The sequence below is a fragment of the Mercenaria mercenaria genome, chromosome 10 (assembly GCF_021730395.1).
Source record: "Mercenaria mercenaria strain notata chromosome 10, MADL_Memer_1, whole genome shotgun sequence".
NCBI classification, from domain to species: Eukaryota; Metazoa; Mollusca; class Bivalvia; order Venerida; family Veneridae; genus Mercenaria; species Mercenaria mercenaria.
In genome coordinates this window covers 72,425,233-72,436,566 of record NC_069370.1, presented here as the reverse complement: position 1 = coordinate 72,436,566, position 11,334 = coordinate 72,425,233, and positions in this window count along the sequence as shown.

Here is an 11,334-nt window from a genome sequence, read left to right as displayed (position 1 = left end):
ACTTTAGAAGAAAGTTTTGCTTTGCCAATAAAATATGCAGGTTGCTATTATATATTTTATCTGGGCCTGCAATCATTTTATACATTTGACACTAACCTGAAAATGAGTTAGATTGTTTGTCTTTGCTATTCAAAACATGTGACTTATTAGTAATAGTGTATATTCAAAGGGTTAAATACTGACATAATACTTTTTCCTTAAGACCGACTTGGTTTTCGTAGTCTCAGAAACCCAATTTTGCTCCGTTTCTCTCTATTAAACAATTTTATCATGAAGGAGTATTCCATTATTATACTATGCAGCCTAACTCTCAGACTGTACTGCTCTGGAAATAACTCTTTCGGCTATTTAAATATCTATACACATTTTAGTCTGTCAGCTAACTTCCCAAACTGTAAGCACTGCCTTGGCGCTGTCTGTTACTACAAAAATAACAAATGTCCATACCCCAGCTGTTTTCACTATATGGTAATATGATACTAGTTAAAAATGCAAGACTAGATGGGCTTTCATACTGCCTTGTGTTTGGTGTTGGGGAGCACATTATCGGGGGGAGGGAGTATGCATACTACAAAACATCACCAAGAAACACAAGATAAAAGAAACTGAAAGAGTAAACAATAGTTTTTCTGAGAGTGTATATCTACTCCTAAATAAAACCCAAGTTGCACAACTTCACAACATTCCTGTTAAGTTTCAAGATTCAATTTCAAATAATTTTGAGATATATGTGATAAAAGTTTGTATGCCTTTTATGCATATTTTTGACGAAACAATGTTAAGAGCCATGACCCTGGTCTGGCAGAGTGAAATATCAAACAAAACTCTACATGCTATATAATAATCCTTAAATGTTTTAAGACTCTGTGTAAAACACATTTTAGATATATATGCCACACAAACCTTTAGACCCTTTATGCATATTTTGACTGAGTCAGTTGTAATTCGTCGGGTCTGCAAGAGAAAAATACCAAAGATTACCTCAAGTACACAAATACACTACACTAATATATACTATATAATATTTCTTTTATTTCTTTAAGATTTCAAGATGTTAGATCAATTTCTTTTTTGAGATACATGTGAAACTAACTTTAAGGACGGACGCAAAGACAAAGGTAAATCGAAGTGTATACATTCCAGAGAAAAAGTGTAGAGAAGGGCAAAATAAAAGGGATTATTATGTCGGTAGCAAGAAAACCTCAACAGCTTAAACATGTTAGGATCAGGTCTTCTTTCATTAAATGTATCCAGAGGCTGTAAAGAGGCGTGTGTGTGATATTATATTGCTTCCCAAAATCACCATATTGCATGACCCCTTTGCAGTGCTTCATAAAGGGAGTCATTAATGTCATGATAACACAGTTTTCAAGACCAAGATTTTATGCTCCCGCACCCCCAATAATTTGGGTGCCATTAGATTAACTTTTGTCTGTATGTCTGTCCGTTCAACTTGTAGTATCCATTTACCCTCTCTTCCTCCCGCCTCCCAAAAACCACTCCCGCATCAACCCAAAGTAATATGAAAGTTTAGCCTTGCATTGCCAACAATTCAAACACAACCAGACTTATTTTCCTATTAAAAAGATAGGACTGAAAACTGTGTGTTATTTTGCAACAACTGTTTTGTACGCCACAATAATTACACCATAGCGTCAAACGTCATAGCGGCGTGCTGGGAAAGAAAACCACACAAATAGACTCATATCTGATATATGTCACCAAGGATGTACATAATAATCCTTGATTTCGTGTTGGAATCAAAATGATATGTAACACAGTTTCAGGCCATGATTTTCTGTTAAATAACATAATATGTTTTTGTTTAAATGCGTATTAGTGTATAACTTGGACTGCGCCCTCGTGATATGTTTCCTTTGCATCTGAACCCAAAACCCAAAACAGTGATTTTATTCAAATTGCTGTTTGGGATATATTATTTCTTAAGTAACATGACCGTACTGAGCTGGGGCACTTCTATGGGCACGCATCTCGATCAGTTTTACAGTGCTCAAGAACAATGGTATTTGGAAAGCGCCAGTTCAGTTTTTCCATATTTTGTGTAAGTGCTTTAAGGATATCAAGTAAAGACACCAATATCATGTTGATATGGGGAAAATCCTATAATCAATGAAATTTGTAAGATTAAAATTTTTGAAAGTTAATAAATGAAAAGAAAAAAAAACACATATTTTACTATACTTTAATATCTCCGTAACAGTTTACGAAAATGTCGGCCATCTTGGACGCCATTTTAGGTTTTCCTTAGAATGTACTAGTAACTTTATGTTATTAAAAAAAAAACAAAAAACACAGTATATCACTGTTTTTGAACTTGCTTTCAACAACAACAATGGTAAAAGTTAGAAGTATTCACTTGCTATGAGAATATAGGTAATAATATCTTTCAAGAAAATCGGTGAAAAGATCCTTCGGAAGCATAGAACGTACAATGAAAAAGACACAGAAAAAAATAAAAAATTCGAGATTTGACCTTGAATTTGACCTTGACTTTACTTTCTTATAATCAGTCTCGTCGGCAATTTGTCTCGTCGGCAATTTAAGATATGTTCACCCTTTTATAGTTTTAACTAAAATGCTTTGACCATGGAGATATTGAGAACCATATGAACTAAATAGTAATTATTTTGCTTTTTAATAATGTCGGCCATATTGGAGCCCTCTTAGATTTCCCTTTTGTAATCTTTTTGTTTAATTTCTGCTATTAATGTATTATAGTATACTTGTTAGCGTTTCTTTAAATGACAATAAATAACACATTTTTCCAATTGCATTAAAATACAGGCAATAATGTGTACCTAAAAGACGTAAAAATTACTAATTTTTAGGTTTGACCTTGAATTTGGCCTTGACCTTGAAAATGTTTTAGCATTTTTTTCTTCTGTTTTTATTCTTTTTTAACATTTTCATTGATGTATATGAAATATAAGCAGTTTATTATATTCAAAACTAAAAAAAATGATTTAAAGATTAATTTGATCATATCCGACAAAATGGCAGCCATCTTGGACGCCATCTTGGATTTCTCGACCCGCACTAGCTTGAGAAATATATTTTTGCCAGAATCATAAACTTCAGACATTTGCCAACATTTTGGTATATAACATCCTTTGTTATATTTTTCTGACCACCCAATGTCCATTTTTGCCCTGAAGGTCACCCTACTAAAAAGTTATCATTTTTCCCATAAACTCTTATTATAAAAAAAAATGCGTCAGTACAAAAATATTGTAAACGTGCATATTAGTATAGTAGGTGGTTATGTTGTTGAAATATAAAACACAATTAATCAATAAATGATAGCTGTCAAACTTTTTCAAGCAAATTGTTTAATTAGCAATTTATAGAAAAACGGATGGAAGTAGATGAAACTGGACTTATGGAAAGGAACTTATGATTATATAAGCTTGTAATATACAGAGTGGTGTAACACAGTCATAGATCAGTATAATAGTAGCTGTGAATGATGACATATTCTTACAGGAAATTTGCTTTATTCTTATGAATTTATAAAATTAAAGGAGGTTTATCAGATTTTGGTCAAGTAACTTATTTGCTCAAAACTTTAACATCTGATCTGATAAACAGTAATGTTTGTATTTCATCTTAGACTTTGACTAGAGGTGTTCTCCTATCCTTGTTGCCCAACCAAGGTAAAGTTATTTCAGCATCAACTTAAAAATTGCATGAAAATTACTTAGCCTATGGAATGACAGGAATACAATAATTGTTGTATTATACTTGTCAAAGGGTTGCATTTGCACAAGTTCTGCGCAACTCGAGACGGTAGCATCCATTTTTACTACAGTCCATGAACAGCCTCAATCAAGCCGAGGCTGCAACGTTTTCGTTTTTTGTCGTGTTGAGTGACCTGTGGTGTTTCCACTTTTTCTTTTTTAGTCTGCAACATTCTGGCTTATACTTCTCTCAAATTCAGTCAATTATTAAGACAATCTCTTAACCAAAAGTAAATGGTTTAGAGGTGAAGTATTTTACAGAAAGCATTGGCTAGTGGTCCATTTCAAAGTTGCTTCAAGGCAGGTTCGTGTGACCAAAGTTTGGGTTGCAACAGAGGACAGCAATTTTACAAAGAATTATACACATGTATTAAGAAAAGTTAAAATTGCACGGATTAGAGCTAAACTATTTCACATGAAATTGGATCCTAAGTTGACTGCTACAGGATTAGAGTTACTTAAATAGGGACAAATTAAAAAAAATCGTCTCCAAGATTGTAAGGTCCGGTATTTCACATAATGATGACCCTTGCATATCTTCAAGGTCTTTTATCTGGTTTTCTTGACTGGATTGTATCTCATATTTCTATATGAATGTTTTTCACAGTTTTCTAAAAATCTGTGTATGTCATCAAGCATATCTATCCAATGTCAAATAGTCAAGGTCAGATGAGTGCCTTAAAATCAATGCGGACCTCTTGTTTTATGTATCATATAAGCAAATAGCATGCTGTATAGAAAAGATACATGCTTCAGCTCGAAATAAATTTTCCTTTAAACAGGGATAATTATACTTGTATGTAAGTTAGTGGCTTTCTTTTGAACTGTCTGAACTTGAATGATAGGTGTACATTTATGGTTTATTTCCTCTTCTTTGTTCATGACATGTTTAGGTTGGTAAGGAAATAAACAGGTGCAGTTGTAAATATGTCTGAGATTTGTTTGATAATCTTTTGAGATGTTATTGTTTAATGGAGGACAAAATTTAATTACCAGCTCTTTATCTGTTGTGCAGAATTTTATGGTTATACCCCATGAGAGGAACAGTTAGTCATTTGAAGGAAAATGCAAATTCTTTCTATGTTAATAGTTTCTACAAGGCAAAATGCAAGCCAACAGGGGGTTGTTTCATTATAATTATATATGTTTTTTTTAGTTTGTCTATTGCTACATATTTAATTACATGAGTCCAGTTTTACATTATTACACAATAGTATCTACTCAGTGGTTTCAATATGTTTTGTTTTGAAATATTGACATTATGTTGATGATTGATTACATGTAGGTTCCATCTCACTATTGAAAAAAAGATATAACCTACTACATAATTTGATATAAATGAAGCAAAAAATTTAGAAAGTCTTAAATTCTGATGTCAGCGATGCCTTTTTTCTACAAATATATGCTTTATGAATATTGGTCCAGATTACTAAGAAAAAAGAATTTTGACAAGTCATGAAGTTAATGTTTTATGGACAAAGCAGTCACCGAAATAATTTTGAAATGTCAGCAATTTTATCGTGCACAGGATATACCATGATGCACAGAAGAATCTAAATATCCCCTTTACACAATTAAAGAGTGCATTTAAGAAGACATATATGCAGAAACCTGCTGTAACAGCTGTATATGCAAACTGAAACTTGAAATATCTTGGCTATGACCTGGGAAAAAACATATGCACAAATCTATTATAACTTCCATACAGCTTTAAACATTATATTATTTGATATCATACAAAGAATTATAAAATTTCCAACTAAAATACACAACAAAAAAATATGCTAATCTTATTAACTTTTAAGGTTTTTAAACGGAGATTATTGAATGTATGATATGTATGCTCATCTACGAGTATGATGTTATAATTGAGACATGATTTTATCTGAAATTGCACATTATTCTCCTGATCACTGTAGTAAACATAACATTGACAAAACGGAAATGATTACACTTCCTTAGGAAAATTGCTTCGTTTGTAGAATTTCATGAAATCAAAATTGAAACTTTATTACCCATTCCTAATAAAGATGCATGTTGTATAATGGCATGTTCAAAATTGAAAATGTTTGCTTACCAAGCACAATCTTCAAATGTTTTCCCCAATATTGGAAAAAGTTAAGTGTTTAAAGGTTTTCACTGATACTGGAAAAAGTCGTTGTCAATTTTTTCACTGATACTGGAAAAAAGATAAGTGTTCAATGTTTTCACTGATACTGGGAAAAAAGCCAAGTTGTCAATGTTTTCACCGATATTGGAAAAAAGTCAAGTTTTCAGTGTTTTCACTATTCTGAGACCCGATGTTTTGTTCACAGAAAACTCCTGAGACTGTTCAAATTTTGATTACTTATGTCCCTTTTCATCTCAAAACATAGATAAATAATCAGAGTCAAGAGAGATCGGTCAGAGTATAAGAAAAATGATTTAAAAATATAAGAAAAAGATTATCTAGTCGGTAGCCAGACTATGTTTTCAACAACAATCGGGCACCGCCTTAGGATTCCGGCAGCCAAAATTAAGGTGGGCATTATAACTTACTCATAGTAAAAGGGGAAGGGATGCCAAAGCAAGGTAGCGCAAATGCAAGGGAAAGGAATGGGGGCGACGATAGCGGGTGGGGGAGTTTAAGGAGAAAGAAGAAAGAAACGCTTACAACAAACAATACAACATACGCAACACAAAGTACAAGACAGACAGAAAACAAGTTGAAAAGAGGGGCACCGCCTTTTAACGGCCAGTAAGCTATACAAAGGAAACTGGGCGGTTAAACGCGTTTAGGGCATGTCAACCTCGCACTTACCCTATTTTCAACAAGTTAGACAACACAATATAAATAAAACCATTCCACGCCTAGAAAGTCTCTAACATTAGTGAAAAATACCAGATCATATTTAAACAGAAAAATGTGGATCTCCACAGGTCGCTCAACACGACAAAAACGAAAATGTTGCAGGCTCGGTTAGATTGAGCCTGTTCATATACGGTAGTGGAAATGCATGCTAACGTCCACGCCCTCTAGCCCCGGGTTGAATAGAAGTAATGAAATCTGTAAAAAGATCCTTTGGAAGCAAAGAATGCAACCTAGAAGAATAATAGCAGACTCGGTTTGATTGAGTCTGTTCATGAGGGGAAATGGAATTGTGTAACACCTCTCACGCCCCCTAGCACCGGCTTAAAACATAAAATAATGATAAATCAAAGGTATAATTACACCAATGTACTCAACAACTTGTTTGAAGTCAGAGCACCAACAGCCTAACTTTTAACGGCACGACTAAGAAAGCTGCAAGGCAGAATTCCACTTCTCCGTCCGTTTTATGTAGGGTTTAGAAGAAAAGCATCAAGGAGTCTTACACATAGTTAGTCATCGCACCATCAAATAGGAAAGCGTAGCGATTAACTGTAGAAGGATCAATCACCGAACATGACCTGTGTTTCTCGATTTTTTCATCGTATCCGCTTTTCATAAACCTTTTAACACACTTTCCAAATATCTGATTAAAATAAGGACTTTGTTTAATTTTCTGAATTTTATAAACCAATTTCGACTCTTTTTTACAGAACTGCATGCTGTGAAGTTCATCAAAATAAATGAAATAAATGATCAATACACATGTTATTTGCATGTTTTGTGTCATTTTTGCAAGTTAATTATGATGACTGTAATTTTTTTTCTTATTTCACATGTGGTTTTACAGTTGCCTGCTGAGAATCAATTTATGATGCATGTCAAACATTTTATGACGTTTTCACACAGTTTTGCTTTTGTTACATTAACTTGGATAATCTTACATCCAAGTTGGGGAGGGCCGTCATCTGATGTTGTAAGAATTTGTGGCCCTATATGCTTGTAAATATTGAATGAGCAATAAAATATGTTTAAACTAAGTTATATTAACATTCTAACATGGCTCGATTTGATTTCCAGTTAAACAAAGAAGGAAATCAAGCTCTGTATATTCTGCGATAAACAACGGTTGACGCGCGGACCGGTAAGAGAGCATTATCACGTCAATTATGACGTCAAATTGCCGCATGACGTCCGATACATTACTCCTCGCGTAAATGAAGTCCAGCATAATATTTATTAAAACATGTCAATGAGCATGTCAGAATGAAAACAGTCAAGGCCTTCTTGTGATTTATCGTCTAATTTACCACGGTTCATTGTTCAGATGCTTCAGTTTTTAACCACTCGGGCTAATGCCCTTGTGGTTCAATTCCTACGCATCTGAACTCTGAACCGTGATATATCAGACGATAAACCACTCGAAGGCCTTGATTATTTGTTAATTAATATTGATTTCAAAATTTTCAGCCCGCCCGCTTAGCTCAGTAGGGAGAGCGTTGGTCTACGGATCGCGGGGTCGCGAGTTTGATCCCCGGGCGGGGCGTATGTTCTCCGTGACGATTTGATAAAGACATTGTGTCTGAAACCTCCACCTCTGATAATTCATGTGGGGAAGTTGGCAGTTACTTGCGGAGAACAGGTCTGGTACAGGTTTGTACTGGTGCAGAATCCAGGTACACTGGTTAGGTTACCTGCCCGCCGTTACATGACTCAAATACTATTGAAAATAGCGTTAAACCCAAAACAAACAAAATTTTCATTTTATCAAGATTACTGTCTGGTTGCAAGATATCGCGAGTAGAATACTGCTGTTATCACCAGACGTCACAACTACCCATTTTGTTTTTGCTTTTCCATCTGTTAATTTTAACTTATTAAGAGTGCATGACTGCGATATTTGTAACCCTATTGATTATCAATAAAATTCATAACCTTTGTTCGATCTGAAGACTAATGGTAGTTTTGGGGTTATGATGATACCTTTTGGCTAAATTAATATAATTTGGCTCAATTACTCGGCTGTTACAGTTTTTATGACATTAAGACATGGAACAATATCCAACAGGGAAAGCCACGTTCTAGAAACGCAGCCACCCAAAACGAAAACCCAGCACGCGGACGCGCACACGATCAAATAAAATCTGGAAAGTAGACACACACACATACACGCACACCGCGCGCGCGCGCGCGCGCACACACACACACACAAGGACAAAAAACAAATAAAGGAACACAGTGGTGCACCGCCTTGGAACAGTCAGTGGCAAAAGCACCACTGGGGTTTTAGAGTCACATCAGATTAAAATAAAAAATAAATAGTTTTTACGTTTTATAAATTATATTTACGTTGATTAGTGGGCGGTCAGAGTATGAAGGACAACAGCTGATTTTGTAAGTGAATTTGTGACTTACATTTCACTGTTAAACTGTAGCGTTTAGATACAAGTTATTTGGCGGTCAAAAGTGAACAATGAAACAAACGCTTGAAGGACTTTGTGATTCATAAGTAGATAAAGTAACAGATTATTAACAGTAAAATATTCAACGGTATCTCAATATAATTATACTTTTTATACCATTTCAATATTGGAGTGAAATATTTGAAGATTCTTCTATGGATCTTGCATGAATGATGCATGCACTTTTGATGGAACAGGATAAAATCAGCTTTTTAAGTAAGTCTTAAAACTACAAGAATTAGATGAGTGATCATTTCTGTTTGTCATATCTGATGTTCGTTCCCGTTTACTTCTTATACAATAAGATCAGTTACGATTGGCATATTTCTTGCAAAATTCTTAAAATAATACTAGGCAAGAATTATATTTCCTACTTTTCTATAAATGACAGAATCTTAATTGAGATTCCGTATAAAGAAAGTTATCTTAACATTGATGAATACTTGAAGTTTGAAGAAATCTTGAAATAGCTTGTGTACATGTATAATGCTTCGGAAAACAAAATTCCAGAAATTGTATGGGAATCAAATTTTGTGGTATTGCCCGAAATGGCTAATTCCTCCAGATATGAATTTGTTGATTACCGCTTTCTAAGGTAAAATATTTGGAACTTTTCTTGTATGTTGAGATTTAGTGTTGTTGATTTACGCAACCAAAAAATCCACGGAAAGTTCCATTAACCTTTACTTAATTTCTATAATGAAGTTGTCCATCTTTCAACTTAGACAGTACCATTAACAGTTGAAAGGGAAGCTAACCAAAACGATACTGACTGGATAATGCACGGATGTGCAGGCTGATCATGATCTACACTGGATGCAAACACAGAATCAATCGTGTCCAACATGATAAGGGTTAGATTCCTCTCCAGTACTAACGTTTTAAAAGTAATTTTAATCACAGCATTTTAGTTTTGTCCTTGGATGTTTGTTTGATTCTAGCAGACGACGCTGACACAATTGAAAAATGGCATTAAGCCCATATTCCATTCAATCTGCTTCTCTTTCAAAACATTTTGTAATAGTGCTTTTCTAAATGGGACAATGAAATTCAGAAGAAAAAAAATATTTATGAGTCATATGACAGATTAAGCATGATTTAATACCCTATCACTGTATTTCTCATTATAAATGGAAATTGTTTATCTTGATTTAAGATGAACTTGCATGTAAGATTATCCAAGTGATGGCTTATTAACTTTTGAGAACATGTGAACCGAACAAAAATGAAAAAGAGTTTCATCTGTCTAATGTTGATAATGCTAATGGGATAAGCGAATTAGAATGTATCATTGCAGTTACGGATACAGCAAGTTTCCTTATCACTTTAATATGATGTTTTATAGATTTTCCACCTGCAGTGATTATGTATACAATATCAATTATAAAATTAGAAACAGTTATAAAATTTGTTTATGAGAATTGTTTTTAATTGAAAACCGCATCCAGATGTTTGAAGACTTTACACTTCCGTTGTGGACAACTGTTTGACTGCTGAGTACGGACATAGTCCCTACTAGTTCATTTGCAAACTGCTAAAACCATTCGATGCAATGGGAGCCAGCTCCTACCTACAATACTTTAGGAGCTTTGTCAAAGAATGCTAAAGCAAAACATATTTGTAAACATTAACATGTAAGAAGGTCTTTGTCAAACACCCTCTCTAATAATCAGCCTAAAGGTAAAGTCCCTGCATACATTGCTTAAATATAATAAAGGGCACTTAAGGGGAAATGGGACAGTTGTGTGTTTTTTATAGGTAAAGAAGGACACTTTTAACTAGCGGAGAGAATTTTCTTAAACTTTGCATGATCATAGAGCATCATATTAGAAACAAATTTATGCAAAAATCTGGGGGTACCGGTGCTACTTTTTTGAGTTATCTGCACCTGAATGCGAGATTTTTGCTCTTTTAGATCATTTTCAAGGGCAGATAACTAAAAATCTAGCATACGGATACCTTATTTGAGTTCACATTTTTAAATTATATTTCCAGTCATTATGCAAAACCATTCTATCAAACAGAATGTTTGTTGTGTTTCGATGAGTAAACATACAGCATTTTTCTTGAAAAAAGGGGCATATTTGGAAGAAATTTTCTATTTGTTTGCCTAAGCGACTATAGAATAAAATCCGTCTCATAGAATTCCTGTAAATTTTGTACAGTTGCAGGAAATAGACTAAACTAAGCCCTAAATTGTTCAAATTTCAGTAGAAATTTGTGGTTTCTTGAATGAAATTGATGTTACCATGGAAACAAAACCCGT